At 43.4% G+C, this 18,561-nt stretch overlaps 1 protein-coding gene across 7 annotated transcripts in view; it reads left to right on the forward strand.

Moving 5' to 3' along the window:
- The window catches only part of qkia (QKI, KH domain containing, RNA binding a), a 76,438-nt gene that overhangs the window by 6,584 nt on the left and 51,293 nt on the right, over positions 1-18,561 (forward strand). The window lies entirely within an intron of this gene.

An 18,561-nucleotide genomic window follows, 5' to 3' on the forward strand; every position in this document is an offset into this window, starting at 1 on the left:
CTACCCCGGCCGCCTGGCTGACTATCTAGCTCACTGTCGCCATAACCAAGTGTCTTTCCCTCTATTACGGTCGGCTGTTAGACAACACATTGGCTGTTTATCTCTCTGTTTTTCTCCTTCTTTTTCCCCCCATCCTTAAAGCAAGGCGATCCTGTTAAAATTAACAGTGAATAATGTTAACTAGATGCACAGTGAATTTCCCTGAAAGAATCAAAATATGTTGTTTCTGTCAGAGCAGGAATCATGGCTGTGTGTGTGTTTGAGTGGCTACCAGATGAAAAATAACAGTTTTAAAGAGGAAGGTGTGTCAGGGGATGTTGTAATCACTGTTACAACAGCTCGCTGACACTGAATTGTACATTAGATTGTGTCGCTTATTCTTTTTTTCTGTAACCACTGCTGTTACCCAACTTGAATCAGCTCTTACTTTTTTTTGTGTGTTGTCTCATGTAAAAACATCTACGGGAAGTTACGCCCGTTTCATACTGGAAAGGAGCATGGAGAAGGCGAGTCAGTGGTTTGTTTTTCCTTCAGACAGACAGGGAGAATGAGGGGGAGCTGCTTTTCTTGCTGTGGTGACAAAGAGAACCAGGCTCCTCTTTTTGCTGCTCTCTCCCACAGAGGTGGGTCTGTCTCTTAGCTTTCTTTTGACTAATTTAGATTACATCATGAATCATTTCTCATCTCGTCCCTCCTCCACACACTTGTGCGGATATGCAACACAGGAGAAGTATGGGCCCCACCCTGTCACATTCTTTGAGTGCTTCAAATAGCACTCCCACCCCCCTCGCTCGTAGTAGTCCCCCTTTTTTTCACTCCCCCCTTTTCTCTGCCTGTCTTTGTTTTTTGAGACCTGGCGCTGCAGTTAAAGTTTCTAATAGTTAGGTTTGTCAGGAATCATACCAGCAATATTTGTCACCATTTCCTGTTTCCTTCCCCATTTTTATCATAGAAAGGAGGAGAAAAAATGAGCTGAATGCTCACTCTGTTCCTCTCACTCGCCCACCCCTCTGCATTCATTTTCTCTCTCCTTTCAGAGGAGGAATGGTAAGCGAGCGTTGGCAGCAAGCTCAGGAATTTTACCGGGAGCACAGTCAGAGCACTTAACCTCCAGCCTGGTGTTTGTTTTCCCCACACACTCTCTCATACTGTGTTTTAGCTCAGATTAATGTGAATGCCATCCACAGCGAGGCAGAAGAACTTTTACTTTACTTTGCTTCAACAATCTTGAAACGTTGAGTGCATAATTTGGCTGTAATTTTATGTTTTTTTTTTGTTTTAGTTTTTGTGTCGGTTATACCAAACTCTTGAGTATCAAAGTCCAGTGCTGTTTTTCTAAATGGTTTTAATTTTCATTTTTTGACAGCTTTCCAACCTTTCCTTCATACTTGTCGACTCGAGTTCAGCAGCCCCATCCTCCTCCTCCTCCATCCTGCTTCACAACAGCCCAGTGGATCCGTGTGCTTGTGCTCTGCAGCCTCTGCCTCGGTGTCTCACTAGTCGCAGACTGGCCGATAAATCAAATGAGAATAATTTACCTGTCCCTGTTGTTTCTGTGAGGCTTGGCAAGAGCAGGCGGTGCTGCCATAACCTTCCCTAAGGGCCACAGAAAGTGAGGTGGCAAGATGGTGGGATTCCTCTGTCGTGTTTTTCCACCAAATAGCGAGCACTAAGAGCTGCTTCCATACTCTGTCTCAGCTGCTTCCTCGAATCGATTCTCTACAGCTTTTTACTCATTTTTTTTTAGTCCTTACAAGTCAAAGTCCAAGTTATATTCACAGTGCTCCCTGTTGCTTTTGTCTGCTTTGTTGATGCTACCCTATCGATTTTACAGTTTCACTATCAATCAAAGCTTTTACACATACACATTTTTGTCAAATGACGTTTCTTGGCCAAACATTTTATAATGTTCGTTCTGTACCGTTGACCTCAATCCATGTTTTTACTGTGGCATTTCCAACCAAATTTTTTTTTGGCTGTAGTTTTTATACACATTTAACATTAACCTCTGGTGCAGCTGTGAACTCACCAAGCTCTCCAACTGCAGCTGTATCATTGTCTTTGTAGACAAGCTCTCAGCAGCCAGTCATTACTGGAGAAAATTGGGTATTTAGACTTTGTTTTGGTACACTCAGCTATGCTACAGTTTGCTTATCACATTTTGTATTTTTACCTTGAGCAGTCTTTGTTCGATCTGCTTTCTATCTTGAATGCAGCTGATGTCTCGTAAAGATGTTTGCTGCACTGTTTTTTTGGGATGATGTTGTCCCTCTAGATTTCTCTGGTCTTTCTTTGAATGAAATTGACATTGTGTGAAAATCTTTCTAGCATGTGTTGGAAGGCCACCTTGGGATAGCTTTTCAGCGCTGACAACTGAGATCAAAGTCTTAGCAAAATAAGTATTGTCAATGTTGTCTCGAACAACTGTAAATATTGTTCAGTTGTTTAGGTAGAGGCAATGAATGAATGGACACTAGTCTTTTATATGTCCCTATATATATATATATATATATATATATATATATATATATATATATATATATCTTTTGGGAAAAAACTAAGACTATTGGACGCTGCTTTATAACTGCATGTCAAATACATGCCATTATTAGCAGAACTGATTTTGCACAGGCAACTTAACAGCATGTTTTTGAGGACGGTAAACTGGTTTGATCACATGTCAAAGTGTGTTAAGCTTAAAGCACGAGCAGAGCACGAGCAGGAAGCAGAGTATCCTCCTCTAAGCCTTAATGCTGCACGGCTCTCTGTGAACACAATGAGCATTGTCTGCAACTTTGAGGGCTCGTTCAAAACTGTGGTTATTCAAGTTTGTGGTTGTTGTTTCCACCACCTTATCCTCAGCCACACATGTCGCTCTGTATGAACCTGCAATCGGACGCCCTTTCTTATATTATCAAATTAAAGAGGGGTTGTGAGTTAGCAGCATGTTGCTCAATTAGTTTTTTTGCTCCCTGCTTGTAGCGGTGGAATTTATGGTGGGGTTGAGGAGGAAGTCTGCACAGATTTCTTGAGGCAGCGTTATGTAGCAGTCACTTAAAACAAAAAAACACTGCCCCTATAATCCATTCAGCATTGTTTCAATTGCTTGAACAGGGTCATTTCTATGTTACTGACAAATTCACACTTAACCACTGTCTGGCCTAACCAGAATTACATGTGTTGCACAGTTGTCTTTTACAGTGGCTGTCTGGCCTGCAGTCTCCTAATGTAAAACATGATTTGCTTAGCATAATTTATGTCCATGTGCATCACATCCACCCAAAAAAAGTGACAGTAGCAGTGCATGAATGAAGTCACAGTTGTACAAGCACATGTGAAACAGTTTTGTATCTGCTGCTGTTTGTTTAGCGTTTGTCGTCGCTTGTCTGTTTGTGGCGAGGCTTAAGTCTGTCTGTCCTTATCAGTGCAGTGGTTGGGAGGAGATTACCGAGCAGAAACAATGGGTGGTTTTGTATGATTAGTTTTTAATTGGTGAAACAAAGAGCCTCTTTAGCGCTTGTTTGTAACATAGGAAAGACTGGCATAAAAAAAAAAACCCACGAAAACTGGCAGGAAAGAATGTGCTGTCTGTATGAAAGGGTTAGCGAGTGTGTGCACCTCGTCCCTGCTCAGTAGATTGATTGTGTTCGCTGAAAAGAAAAAGACGAGCAAGGCTGCCTAGAGCGAGGGGAGGATGGCGAGGGTGATAAAGAACTGTTGGGGGGAGACAGAGGATTCCTATGTGCTGTGAATGAGGTCATCTGGTTGGTTATGAGGAAGGTCGCTGACCCCTCCCTCAGCTCCACACGCCACCCCTCTGTCTATCCCTTCCTCCCCCACAGCTAATGATACACAATGGCTTTTTGTGCTTTAATGGGCCAGACACACACACACACACACACACACACACACTGGGTCATTCCTACCAGTTCACATAGAAGTGTGCACACAAGTGCTGTCTGTCAAACAAGGCTGCTACATTGCAATGCATTTTTATGCACTGCATTTATTAGCTGCACATACCCAGCCATCTTACCAGCGAATCCAGTTCCGGGCTTGTTCAGTAAAGTGAATGAAATAATGCAACTATAAAAAATATTTTATGTGATTAATGCTGATTGCTAACCCATAAAATAATTCCTTTGCTGGAGTAATGTAGGATGGGATCGGAAAACACTTAACCACGATTATATAGTTTTACCTGACTTTATTGTTGTTTTTGGCAATATGTGTGTATGTTAAATGATTGTAAAGTGGTCTACTAAAGGAATATATTATACTGTTTTGATAAATGACAAAGACAAATACAAAATGCATGCTTGTGCTTGGAGAAAACAGTCTGTTGAAAAAGGCAGCATCTATCCTTATTTATTATCCCAGTCGATAACGTTCCTAACCCTGCGTTACTTAGACACTTTGCCCCCTTGACCCTGACCATGACCCCAATTACTCGGGGTTGATTTCCAGATACACTTCTGACCCAAAGATCTAACGGTCTCATCAATGACCAATACACCATATTATAGTAGCTTACATGTGGTCACACAGCTCACAAGTGGTTAAGACCACCCCAGACGTAACAGTATTTAACGGGTCACATAAATCCTAATGGAGCTTTAAAAAGTTACCGTAGAGTTGTTTGATGTTTGTAAAAAAAGGCTCAACCAGCTGGTGCAGTTAAACAGTTTCTGTCTGTGTCTACCCTTACATGCTGCTCCACTACACTTTGGCCTTAACTCCTGCCATCTCCACTCAGTGTCATTACACAGGAATGTTGTCCATAAAAGACTTGCAACGTGTTGTCTTAATTGTTGTCTTGGAGAAGATTGCAGCTGCTCCTGTCTGTCTGGTGTAAAATATTTTCCCGCTAAAGGTGCGAGGACAAACATGGGGTGCAGTGATTTGTCTCATGTTGCTGTAAAAGTTTGAATTTTAGATCGGAGATATGTTTGTGACCCCCTGCATTATAACATAATTTACTGTCAGTGTTATTGGTCCTGTGGGGAAGGTTATAGGCAGCTGCGGATGGACGGTGCGGAGACACTTTAGGTGAGACAGGTGTGGCCATGACCAAGGTGCCAAGTTGCCAGCTGTTGTTGACACCTTAAGGTGAAGAATAGTCTGCCAGGAGATGGACTTGTCTCTCTCTGTCCCATCTAATCCTCCTCTCCCCTCTCTTTGTCCACCTTTCCTCTCCTCTTCCCTACTCTGCTTTCCTGGAGAGTGTTTTGTCTGACGTGAGTTTAGGCTGTTTGTGATGGGAGCTCTTCCTGCAACCTTATTTTTATTGAACGTCTGACACTTTCGATGAACCAGACCTCTGTTCTGTCTCCACTCCTCCCTCATCACCATGTATAACACCCTTCTCTCTGTCTGCGCCCCAGACACACATGCAGTGCGCTTGGCTTTCTCACTCACATCTTTTCCTCTCTGTCTCAAACATGTACATGCATCATGTTTATGTCACACTGTTCACTGTGTGTAATAAATGATAGATATTGTGGTGCTTGGCATGAAAAGTGTTTTCATCGTTTTCATAGAGTTCTCCAAAGAAAAAAAATCAGTATCTGTTCTCCCAAGGGAGTGACTCATTTTTCCTGGCTTTGTCTTTTTACCTATTAATTTTAGCAGAGCGACTGTAGCTTTCGTCACCCTCTTTTCTACTCTGTCTTCCCGCGCTCTTCTCTCATATCCCGTTTCTTCTCATTTTTCTTCGGCCGCTCTCCTCTTCCATTTGTTTCCTCCTTTTGCAGCTTCCCTCTCCGTACGCCGATGTGAGCATGTGTGGCAAAAATCCAGCCTTGAGGCTACATTGCCTCTTTCATGTGAGGACCAGTGGTGACATTAAAGGCCCGCAAGGTGGTCCGTCTGTTTGCATCAGCCCAGCTCTCACTGTCTGCTGCCCAGGACCTTAGTGTGCACTCGTCCCTCCGCTCATTCACTCCCAGGCTCTAACATCGGGTGGTGGAGAACAACACGCCTGTGCCTGCTGGCTGTAATTGTGCACATGTATGCATCCGCAGATTTGTTAAGCCCTCTCACCCAAGCGCTTTGAGACAGATCGATGTTTAAAGGCTTAAGCATAGTGGAAGCTTGGTTAATGACAGATGAGTCGGCAAGACGGCTTTCCTCTCTTCTCCTTTTATCTCCTCCCTCTCTCCCTCCCTCCCCTCCCTCCCTCCCCTCCCTCCCTCCTTTATGACATCGTCGTGGCCCAGTTGTTCGGTCCCCTTCAACATCTTTGTTTTTTAAATGCTGTAGATGGTACATTCAACATGACTTGCCAGACAAAACAGATCAACCAAATGATCATCAGAACCAGACAACCAGACCAAACAAATGCACAACCCAAGAGCAGCTCTCCTCATGATCTGCAGACAGTCAGGAATGGGGGTGAGGGGGGCATTTCCTCTGTCTTCAAGACAAGCAATCTTTAAATCTGGAAGTGCATCAGACAAGTTTTTCAGCATCCCATAACAATGTCAGACCTGTTTGTTCTACATAGAGATTCAGTACCAGTCTGACTTACAACTACCAACACTTGTACACAATCCATACCCGAATACTTGGCTCGTTGAAGTTCCTGAAGAGAAGCGCACATATGCATCCTGATATATTTCATATAGTATGGCTAATTCGTGATGTAAAAAGGGAAGCCGTTTGAAGTGGCAAGATTCAGATCCTGGAAAAAAACTTGATGTCAGGCGGTGGAGATAATAAAGAGCCAGCGCAAAGACACAACAGCTGTGATGTGAGTCTGTGTTGTCGCACCCAGGGACAGCAACTAAGTGGCTGCTGGACTGGAACTTGAGATGGTAGCTACAAGCCCCAGCAGGCCCCGTTCCTAGGGATGAAACAACAGCTGACACACACACACACACACACACACACACACGTATACTCTGAGATGTAACCTGCCTGTCGTCCTGTGTTCGTAACGTGTCCTTCCCCCTTGTTTTGTTTTTTTCTTCTTCATAGAAGATCTAGACCCGCATTGCCCAAATTCTGTGTCGCATTAACCACATTGCTGTCACCTATAATTGCAGCTGCTAAATCACTTCAGGGTGGGTGAGAAGCTAACATTACAGGATGACACATTAGCTAATTAGCACCAGCAAGTAAAATTTTCCTCAAATCCACATTACTAAGAAAATACAGAATACAGGACAAGTACTGGTGTCGTCAGTACCAGCGTTAACTGGTGACTTCCACCTGAGTGTGTCAATCATCGCCTGAAATGAAGATAAATGTGCTCAAGTGTACAAGTCTTTGAGAGGGTTTAATTCAGCCTTTTGTGAGCCTTTTGAAAGCTTATGTTTGCAGCTCTGTTGAATTGTTTTGTATTATACTGAGAAGTATTTAAATCTGCCGTCTACCAAGGTCTCCTACTACATTGAGGCTTTCATGATCTCATTCGCCCGTAAGTTGCTTTGGACAAAAGCGTCTAACCAAATGAGTAAATATGAATATATTATTTACATCAGTAAGGATACACTGTATTATTTTTTGATAGTTTTACCTGAGTGTTTTCTTATTTCCTAATCCGATACAATAAAAACACAAACCCAGTGAGGCAAGCATGGAGTTGAATGAATCTTTGGCGCACACTCTTATCAACAGCTGTATATGATAAGAATATGATATGGTAGGAGTTATTGCATGGTTGTTGGATTTGATTTCCTCAGATTGGAGCAGTATTTATTGATAACAGACCATTTATTTATTCAAATCTTATTTTAGCAATAAATCAATAACTTTCATAGAGGTGCTACTACCTTTTTTTCTTTTTTCCAACTAGGAGATACTCACCGTCTGCTTGGCTGTAATTTCTCCCACCTGTCTTTAAACAGGATTGAAAATGAATTGCTAATGAAACACACGTGGAGGCAGTGGTTTCCCCTTTTGCCTTTGTCTACGTTTTGTGGCATCAGTTTCTTTTTTCCTGATGTAATCAAGTGACCTTGTTCTCTGATAACGAGAGAGTCAGAAGAATGTGGCGGTTCCTCATTCTGTCAATCCTTCACCTAACAAACACACATAAGATAAAGACTTTTTCCCCCCCCTCAACCTGTTTGTTGACATTCTCAATACTGCACTTCTGGCAGGCTCCTGCTGCTTCCATCTGTTTCTCACCACGAATCTCTTGAGTCACAGTTGATGTAAGGATTTGCCTAAGAACTACAGTTAAAATGCAGCTCCTGTCCTATCCTCCCCATGTGTTGCTGTTTGACTGTGTTTAAATGTGATGAAAACGACCAGCTGGATAAACTCTACCTTAACCTGATTGCCTAGTTTGCTTTCCATATATATTATTTTTCAGTTCCGCCAAAAACAGTTGAGCTATTATTTTTGGAAGCATGGGTAAAAAAAAAAAGAGAAATCACATAAGACACAAAGTCGAAAATGTTTTTTTGAACTAATGGGGGAACTATGAGACATTTTCCATCCTCTTTCCCATCTTCTCCATTGGTTGTGAGCACTGTGGTCTCCTTAGTTACAGGGGTGGGGACAGGAAGCGCTGTGCATGTTATCGTCTCCTGTCACATTGACAGTCAGAGCCTTTCCTTCCTTCCTCTCTCGCTTCCTTTTCTGACAGCTGGACCTTTCCTGGCATTGTTGCGTGACGGAGGGTGCAGCTGCGTCTAGGGATAGATGCAGTTGAAAATGTGTTTAGTAGATGAATAGTGGTCAACTCTTTGGTCACCCCTTTGAGGCATAGTGTTTGTTTGTATCTTAACAAGAGTGGGTGTCTACTGACAGGAAATGTCCATTTTCTTGAGCCCCTCTGGGCAGTGGACAAAGGAAAAGGGATACCCCTTCTTTCACAGGCCAGGGTATATGGGTCCAGGGCGGCAGTGAACACAAATTGGGGCCAAGGACTGCTGCTCCAGTTCACAACGCAGGCCAGCATCAGCATGCATCCTGACTCTTCATCCTGTTATTCTTCCCACACCTTATCTCATAGCCTCACATCTTGTCAGGCTCACACATGCATCCTGTGCTGTGCACTTTTACATCGCATCCCCCCTGTGTGTATGTGTACGTGTGTAAGAAGTATGCCTGACGCTGCAGTGGATACAATTGTTGTGTTTCCTGAAGCATATATAGTGCATATACATGGACCCAAACATAGAGCATTAAATGAGTTAGAGCAAACCAAGAGAGTGTTTCATGAACAGCTCCATACCGCACGGCACCGGTCTCACTTTTGTTTGTCTGATTTCTCTGGCAGGTAAAGGCTGTGAAATGAGTTCCCATGAGATGCAGAAAAACCTACAATCTGTTTGGCTGCATGCGTTGTTCATGCCTTGAACGTGTTCCTGTCCATACTAATTAATCCAAGAGTTTTTGATTGCTCCTGTTTATAAATAAGCATCAATTTTAGTATTCATGGACCCACACAGATACAGGATATATACCAGTGGAAGTAGAGGATGGTATTACAGCTTACCTCAGATAGTTTCTTTTGCTTCTTTTTTTTGACCAACTGTATCCTCTCAAATTTGTGAAACCATTTTCAGCTCATGAGGCTTCTCTCTTAAAGCCAGCCTGTTAAATGACTATTGCTGTGTGGCTTCCAATTTAACGCTACATATCGCACCCCCTTTTTAGATGGCAAAAGCTGCAGTAAAATAGCCCATCTTTGCTTGGTATTTCAGAAAGGAGCCTGACTCTGCATCTGTGTGCATTAGTTTTGTTTGTTTGAGCTGAGCTAAGGTATTGGGCTACTTTTTTTGAAAAAGGTGAACTGAGGAGAGTGGACTCATACGCGCCGCTTTTGCTGTGCTGCAATCGCTGAATAATTAGCATTATTATGAAACTACTGAGGTAAAGAGGTTTTTCCGATTCTGTTACCTACCACACTACCAACCCTGTGCTCACTGAGAGAAAACCGTCTGTGTGTGTGTGTGAGAGAGTGTGAAGGAGAGAAAACAGTTTCGGTAGCTCTGTACCTTGCTCATTTCGCTTTGGGGTGCCTCCTTCGAGTTTAACAGTGTGTGCGCTCATGCACACGCACGCGCACTCACACAAGTTTCACCTCGGGATCCTGTCGAAAGTCCCCCACGCAGAGAGTAATGAACGTTGGCCCCTCGCGGCAGCCATTAAGAGTAAGCCATTATGGTTCAGTATTGAGCCAGCCCTCCCTGCCCGTTTCACCTCATTCTATGGCAGACCCCACTGAGTGCACAAAACTGGCACTCCTATGGCTCATTGAGCTGCCAGCATGCCCCCCACCAGCACACAGCCCCATAAAGCAGTTCCACATCATCAAATGTGATGATCCCTTGTTCTAATTTTAGTCTGAGGTCTTAATAGCTCTGCAGATACTGTCTGAAACACTAATTTAACTGTTAAGCTGGGGCTGGGGTGGCATGGTGACGAGAGTGAGAAGAATAATAAGATGAGTTTTACCATTTTTAAAGATTCCTAGATGATTGCAGTAAAAAAAAAAAAAAAACAGGAAGTGATGCTAGTAACTAACAAGTGTACTGGATAAATAACAAAAATGCGAACGTAGCAGAAAGAAGGCACTGCAAATCATTTTACTTCCAGTTTGCTAACACCCCTCTTTGCCTTTTATGTAATTGTTTTTTTTTGTTAGATTTTTTTAACCAGTATTTTGGAGCAGAAAGAAGTTTTTTTAAATTATTTCTTGAATCTTTGGTTATTCCATTTTAGGATGTTCTGCAATTTCTGCTACTGCTATTCCTTGGCTACTTGACTGTTGCTTGTGGATTTGCCTTGTTTATTATCATGATCTAAAAATTAACATCTTAACTCCTCAAGTCTGGATCACCTTGGCTCACTTTGAGCCGTGTAATCACTGCACCCATTTGTCTGTCACTGCAGTTGCTGGAGTTGTTCAGTGACAATAGCTGCTCTAGTCAAATGGTAACTTCTTGTTGCTGTTCGACGTTACATACAATTTGTCAAACATAAGACAGCCCTACATGTTTACCATTTCCTATACAGATTTCTTTTATTCTGTATTTTCAGTCCCATGTTTCCCCACCCCATCGCTATTTCTGCGCCCCCCGCCCCCTCCCGCTTCATCTTTGCTTTGGTCCCCCTCTCCTTGTCTACTCTGTCGTTTGCTTTGTTTAATCGCCAAGCTAACGGGCTATGGCACGTTCTTATAGCACACCGTCACCACTGCTGCCAGGAGCCACGGAAAGCCACATTCAGCTTGGCACTTCTTCCTCCTGCCTGCATGCAGCCACGGTGACGGCCCCAGAAAACATTGCATTTGTCACCAGTTATGATTAATGGCTTTGCTGATTGCTGTTCGTGGCCACCACCACACCTACACACTCTGCTTTTAGCATACATATTCTCTGGGGTTCGGCCAGAGTAGAGGAAGATGTAAACCCTGCCTCCAATTTATCAATGTTTCTGACATAATTACTGTCTTTGATTCATAGTTTGATTCGATAAACTACAGACTTAATTCTTTGTCAATATTTTGAGTGAAATAATCTTAAAGAAACCAAATTTAAACCAAATATATTTTTATGTTTGTGTATTAGTTGCACAGTGCATATAGTTCAATTTCTTCTCATGAAATATCATACGTCTGCAGCTCTAATAGTTCTGATTAGTTTGATGCATTCTGCCAATAGAAATGGAAGAAGCAGCATTCACGCTCGTTATGTTTGCCCTGTGCAGAGTGCAGCCTCGCAGCACTGGCTTCTAGTCATCATGGAAACATTATGAAACCAGTGAGAGTTAAGGGAGAGAATGGGCTTGATGCATGATAAACAACAGCTGTGTGATTCTATAATCTGTGTTTTTATTCTTTGTCACTATACTAAATATGAAGCAGTGGCTATTAAGGCGAGATGGAGGAGAGGTGTAGCTGTGTTTCCTTCTCGTTTCCTGCTGTATTTGTTTAGCAGATTTTTCTCTGAGGCAGTTTCCCTCCTCCTTCTGTGAGGAGTGTTATTTCTGTGGGTTCACTTTCTCAGGGGAGCCTTGCCTACAAACACACAAAAGCTTATTAGCTCGTGCGTGTGGGTGTTTTTTAATGTTCAGCTGGGTGTTTGTTTGTTTTTTTATATGTACTTGAGTTTGTGTCAGGCCACGCATATTCCTGTCCATTGTTGGACCATAACTAAATGTTGTGCGAGTCGTTATCTATGTGTGTATTTTCAAGCAGCGTTCAGCTCATTATTAAGATCAGAGAGCGGAACGTGCTGCTTTCAGGGAGGTAGTTAGCTCGGATGTGAACGTGTGCACTTGCGCACCCCAGATGTATATGCTCTCTGCAATGTCTGTACCACTGTGTGTGCCTCAGACAGATACTGTGCTGCTGCGAGTGTGTGGAGGCATTTTTCCATTTTACTATAAATCAACTGTCCATTCCCAATTTGGATGAAAGCGTCGTTCCTCTGTGTCTTGGCCTGCCATTTATGAGCAAGAAAGTGTGTGTGTGTGTGGGTGTTTTGCTGTATTTTATTACTTTTTCACCTGGATCAGAGAGGAGAAGATCCCGAAACCTTGTTATGCCAGTCGTTTATTTAGTGGCCTATCTACTTAAAGACCTGACGCTGGAGCTTTTTACCCAGCCTGCCTTAGGAGAATCCCTGACACACAACATAAATCTCCCCCCCCCGGCTTCCAGCAAACAGCACCGTCATTTCCGTCTAGAACCATTTAGACCCCCTCCGCCCGTGGGAGCCAGCGCGTATATCCACATCATGTCAGGGTTCGAGAAGCGTGCGGATGAGTCACCGCAAAGTGAAGCTGTGTGTGTTTCTTATAGTACCATTTTTGAATTTGACAGTCAAGATGGATTGTGAGACGTTAACAAAGAGCTGATGGCACAAATTTAAAACGCAGTAAATATGTTAAATCTGCTTCAAAATACTCTCAGGTTATATTTATTCTTGAAAAAGTTGCTGGATGCTGTAATTTATGCATTTCTTCTATCCATACTGGTTGATGTGATCTCTTGGAGAGTGATTGGTGACAAACCCCTCTGTTTCCAAAATGCAAAAAATCCCATTTTGTGTCAAGAGGCCAGCCAAAGCTAATACGATGCTTCAGCAGGCAGGGTTGAATCCATTGTGCATCTTCCAAAGTGTTTCTTTTTTCCTCCCTTCAGTCAAAATTGCCTGTTTTGTGTGACTATTCCTACGCTTTAACTCAATACTTCAAGAGGAAACGCAAGCGGGGAATTTTGTGCTAAGAAGCCTCACAACTTTTGAAGATAATCAGCAGGTTGAGAATTTACTTGTGATGATGAGCGTCGCAGTGTGTGACTGATCTGTGTGCGGCCAGTGACTGAAGCAGCAACAACCCAGATTGTTTTCTGCCGCTAAAATGAACAAGTGTACCCTAAACATCACATGCAGCTAGCGGTAGATGCTATAGCTCTGCTGCTGCTGTGCCCAAGAACTCGTCCCCACCCAGTCACCTGCAGCCCAGACTGATATGGGGCCAAAAATTAATTGGTTTGAAACAAGTGTGAAATAAAGTGTTTTTAATGTCAGATATACCTGAGTGGAGAGTGGGTGGACATTATCAGGGCGGGGGGAGAGGCAGGGTCGGATTGGGATACACAAAACTAAGTGTAGTCACATCGGCACTGTCTCCGAGTCTGTAGAAAGAGGATTATTGGACGCCATGGGGTGAACGACTTGCACCCCGGTGTGTTTTTGACTACTGCAAGTAATAGACACAGTTGGGTAATGCCGCCATAAATGAGTTGGTGTGTTTGATGCAGCTGTTTCCAGAGACATAACATCACCTTAATTGGATTGAACAATGGTGAATCCACAGTGGTCGTCCGATCAACTCCCATGTCCAGTAGTATTGCTATTATAATATTATGTTCCTATGCCCGTAACTTCTCAGTTCATGAGGCTACAAAACCAAAATAACGTGAACTCGTCGAGCAAGATATATCACAACTAAACCGGGTATGTTCCTTGTAAGAAATGAAACGCATGTGCTGTTCCTGGCCATGGCGATAGCGCAGCACACTCATTAACAGCACAGGAGTAGTTTGTGCATGAACATCAAAGGATTGTGCGGCGCAGGCCTACTGTTAAATCAAAGATTAGGAAGTAAAAATAAGACAGAAGCATGAGGAAACTTCTTTTTTTCCCTCCACAAAGAGGGAGGGGGAGGGGGAGGCAGCTGTGAGTTGACGATAAGGCCCAGAAATGCATACGTTTTCATGGCTCGGTCACCCCCACCAATGCGCACTATACTTCGGCTCTCTGCTTTAAAAGAAACCTCCGTCTTTCATATGCTTGGCCTGCCAAACCCCTAAACTGTTGAAGTGGAGTGTCGTCTTGGATAAAGTTGTCTGTGCTGTGAATAAAGGGCAGGAATGCATTAAACGCCCAAATCCTTTCGCTTGCAACGGGTACCCAGGCTTTGTGATTGCTAAAGTGCAGCTTTAAAGTGAAAAGGCTTGTTCCTCGCCCGAGTCTCGTTTCACTCAGCACCAGCACATTTAGGCCTATCTGTGATTGCTGTGGTTTTTTTAGACACAGCCTCCACATTTCTTATGCCTATATTTACCCCGGCTTCCAACCCGTTTCCTCACCTGTTTAAATCATTAATTGAACGTGTGTGCATTTGCAAGCAAGGAAAAGGATGGAAAGATTCCTCCTCACACACTATAGGTTTTTGATCTGAAATCACCCTAAACAAGAAAAGACTCATTCAGTCTCTGTGTAGAGTTCAACATTTGATCATTTTGGCTTTAAGATTAATTGGTGTTAGACTCAATCTGTCTCAGGTGCCAGATATTATCAGCCTAATGCCAGGCATCACAAGGCATCTAAAGCTGCTTTCCTCAGGCAAAGCTGATCATACACTGATTACTCACCCATTACATTTCTTTTGCTACCCTCTCTCTCTCTCTCTCTCTCTCTCTCTCTCTCTCTCTCTCTCTCTCTCTCTCTCTCTCTCTCTCTCTCTCTCTCTCTCTCTCTCTCTCTCTCTCTCTCTCTCTCTCTCTCTCTCTCTCGCACACACTCACACACACACACACACACACTCACTCACATAATGTGTATGAACAGATTTGCTCTGCATGGTCAGAGGACGTTTTGCTGTGAGCTACAGGGTGAGGACAAAGCAGTTATAGAGCAGGTCTATTTTTGGGCTCTTAATGGACTTGTTCTCATTCTCTAGTGGAGCAGGTCTGGCTGAATGATCTTCACCAGTCTTAAACCTGATTACAGCATCTCCTCCTGGACTTCTCCATTGTTTTTTTATTAATTTCACTCTGCTCTCTCTTTCTCTCCCCCCCCTGCTCCCTCTTTGATCTTTCCCCTCCACTCCATTACCCCAAATTTGTCCTCACGCTGTGTTTACATTCATTAGATCACATTAGATGAGGAGAGCTGCAACATTAGAAAGTATTCCTACCTCATTTGGTTGTTTTTCCTTCTTCTACGTGTTCTCTCTCTTGTGTCTGCCAGTGCTGCCACTACGTGGCCAGTGTTTTTTGGCGTCAGGCTGGGTGAATAGATTAAAAGCATCTCTATCTCATTGTACTGAGCTGCTGATGGCTGTCAAATACCACTCATTCAGATTAGTAGCTAGACTTAATAGGTTTACTTTCTATCCACACATGAATCTCTGGTCCAGGTATAGTTCAGCTTTGCCCTGTCAAGAGGTGATGCTTTGGCATACTGAAGAACTAATTATGGTTGTGGTAGCAAAAGTGCTCAGTGTGCAGTCTTTCTCGAGCATACTGCTTTTAAGATTACATTTTTTACATTATGCTTATACTTTTGATATTGCAGTAAGTCAATTTTTGTAAAGGCAAGACCTCGGTTAAACGTTGTGCTTGGAAACTTAAATGTTAGTGGGTTTCTATCTTACATTATTCAGATAGCCTCTAAATTTCCCCCTAAAATTAAGGTCCACTGACTAGATTTTTCCAGCGCTGTCAACAGCAGCATGGTCTTTGACCTAACAACTGAACTAAGTTTAATACTTGGGTCACATAATGACAGCTGAAAAACTTTATCCACTAAGGGCCTTGAAATGCTTGAAAGCTTCAGACAGCGCGCCTCGAGTTTTGTGTTTTAACTGCTTTTCCCATTTCCATCCAACTTCCTCCACTTTGATTCACCGAACTTCCAGCCACATCCTCTCCCACATCCCTCAGTCCGCTGCCCCTCGAAACCCCTCCACAGTCCATCCACCCCTCCAGCACCCTGTCCCTTGGGTGTTCATCTCTCTGCACTGCCAAGATCACTGAGGAGATGAGGAGAAATCTTCTCTTCACTTGAGCTCACAAAGGGCAGATGGATATTCAGCTGCAGCCGGTTGCCATATTCTTGTTTCACTGCAGATTTGAGAACAAAAGACAGGAATTGAGTGAAACAAAAAAGAGAGGAAAGAGAATAAAATGAAACATGTTTTAACTCACAGTAAGGCAGAAGAGAGCAGTGAGAGTCAAGAGGAATACAACTGCACTCTGCTTGCTCAGCACTGTGGTTATAATTCTTCCTCTTTCCTTTGTCTTTGTCTCAGCAAACCTACTTCCACTTTGCCCTCCAACTACTCCCAAGGTTGATTTTTGTTTTTTCCTGACAGATCGCTCAGTAAGAGAGAGAGGAAAAAAAAAACTAAACGGAGATATTATTATCTCTTCCATTGTCTGTGTGTGTGTGTGTGTGTGTGTGCATAAAGCCACCCCCCACAGGTAAATAGACAGCTCTGACAGGAAAGTGCTGTGTGAGTGTGTATGTGCAGTTTGCAAAGTCAGATTGTGGATGACGCACCGGCACGAAGCTGAGAGGAGACTGAAGGGGAGTAAGAGGGGATCTGTTACCGCTCCTCATATAGCTGTTAAACACAAGCGTAATCCAGATTCCTGCCATCTAATGCCAGAGTTGAAGAAAAGTTCTCACCCATCCCTTACTCGTGTTGATTTTTTTTCTTTTTTTGGTCCTCTTTTGTCTTTTCTTTCCAAGATAGTGATCCTCAAGTCTCCCTCCCTTCTGTCTCTCTTACAAATTCAGCCTTTTCTGCTGGGGTGGACAGCTAGACAAATGATTTTGTCGGTCGTGCAAGGCAGGGGGTAATTTTTAGGTGAGCACAGCGCTTCAGAAAAGACTTGCCGCGCTTAAATTAGAGGTTGTCAAATGCTGCACGTCTCCACTGATGGCCCAGCACGGCCCCCTTATGTTAATGTGGCATTTCAGCAAGAGGAAATAGAATTAGGAGAAGGAGGGCTGCTGCTGGTGGTTGCTCAGTCGCATTGTCACATGTGTGCACACTTCTTTTTTATTTTCTCTTGTCAACCAGGCGACTAATGCTCCAAGATACATACAAGACTTTGCATATTCATATGTAACCTACAGAACGCTGGCTCCTCTTAACTCGTCATTGATGGCTCCTACACACATGCTTAGCCCACCAGTGATGTGTTAAATCACTCCTCTGTGCTTTATGAACGTTGGCTTAAAGGAAAAGGCAAAGCAAAAAAAAAAAAAAAAAAAAGATACTAAAGACCTGCAGCCAGAAAGTGCATTTTCATTTTGCAGAGGGAAGCGAGAGCAAAAAGAGAAGCTATAGCAACCAGTGACCAGGCTGCAGTTACGGACATTAAACCCACAACTTAGTAAAGATACCGTCATTAACCAGAAGGGCCAATAGCGTGTGAAGTTTGTTTTGGATAGATGGTGCACATTTGCTATTAATTGTTATGTTAGACCTTCCCAGTCTCCTCCCTGTGCAATGTGTCACTGCCAAGCCCCTCTGTTCCTGCACAAAGCCTGAATTTGGCCTGAAGCTGCTGGTGTTGGTTAAGACTGATGTAATCTATCCACTGGGCTAGATACCATGAGGATGAATTCATCTTGAGGGAGGACTGGGAGTATCTATGTGGACTTCAGAGCGTGGTGAAGTCATGTGGTTTGGGAACGAGTCGCTCCGGGGCCAAGTCTCCTCTCGGGCTTGTTTGTGTAGTTCCAGTGTGAACCCAGCGTTGTCCACACAGCTGCAGGCCAGATGTGTAGGCTCGTCCATGTACACAAGCCCATCAAACACGCCTCGGTCTGTCATCGATGGTATCCAGCGAAAACACATTTTCACCTAAACAACAAATCCCTGCAAAGTAATTACATGGCTCAAATCCATTTCGGTTGAGTTGTTGTAATCGTGTCTTCCCACAGAGAATCTATCATGTGTAATTTGTTAACATATTCCAACTTAAATCAAAAGCACTGAAACCTTATTATGCACTTGAGTGTCTGCCTCGGTCTGAGGATACGACCTGGAGGTCACCCATGCTTTACACGAGGCATCTAGCAGGGGAACTTGACACTCGGCTGTAGAGTTTAATATAGAGCTCCCAACTGCCTGTAAGTCTCATGAGAGATGGAAATATTGCCTAACAGCCGTCCTCACTCCACCCCAGACAAGTCACTCCTAGTGACCTCACCAGCCCGATAGTTTTCTTTCAGCATTGCCGTCCTCTAACTTAAAAACACAGACTACTCTTTTTCTCATACTGCTCATTAGCTTTTTTTCGTTCAGTGATGATGGCACGACTGTTTGGTACGATGACGGCACACGTGGGAAGTC

This window comes from Trachurus japonicus, chromosome 22 (genome assembly GCF_045865225.1).
Source record: "Trachurus japonicus isolate A0001 chromosome 22, Traja_1.0".
Classification (NCBI taxonomy): domain Eukaryota; kingdom Metazoa; phylum Chordata; class Actinopteri; order Carangiformes; family Carangidae; genus Trachurus; species Trachurus japonicus.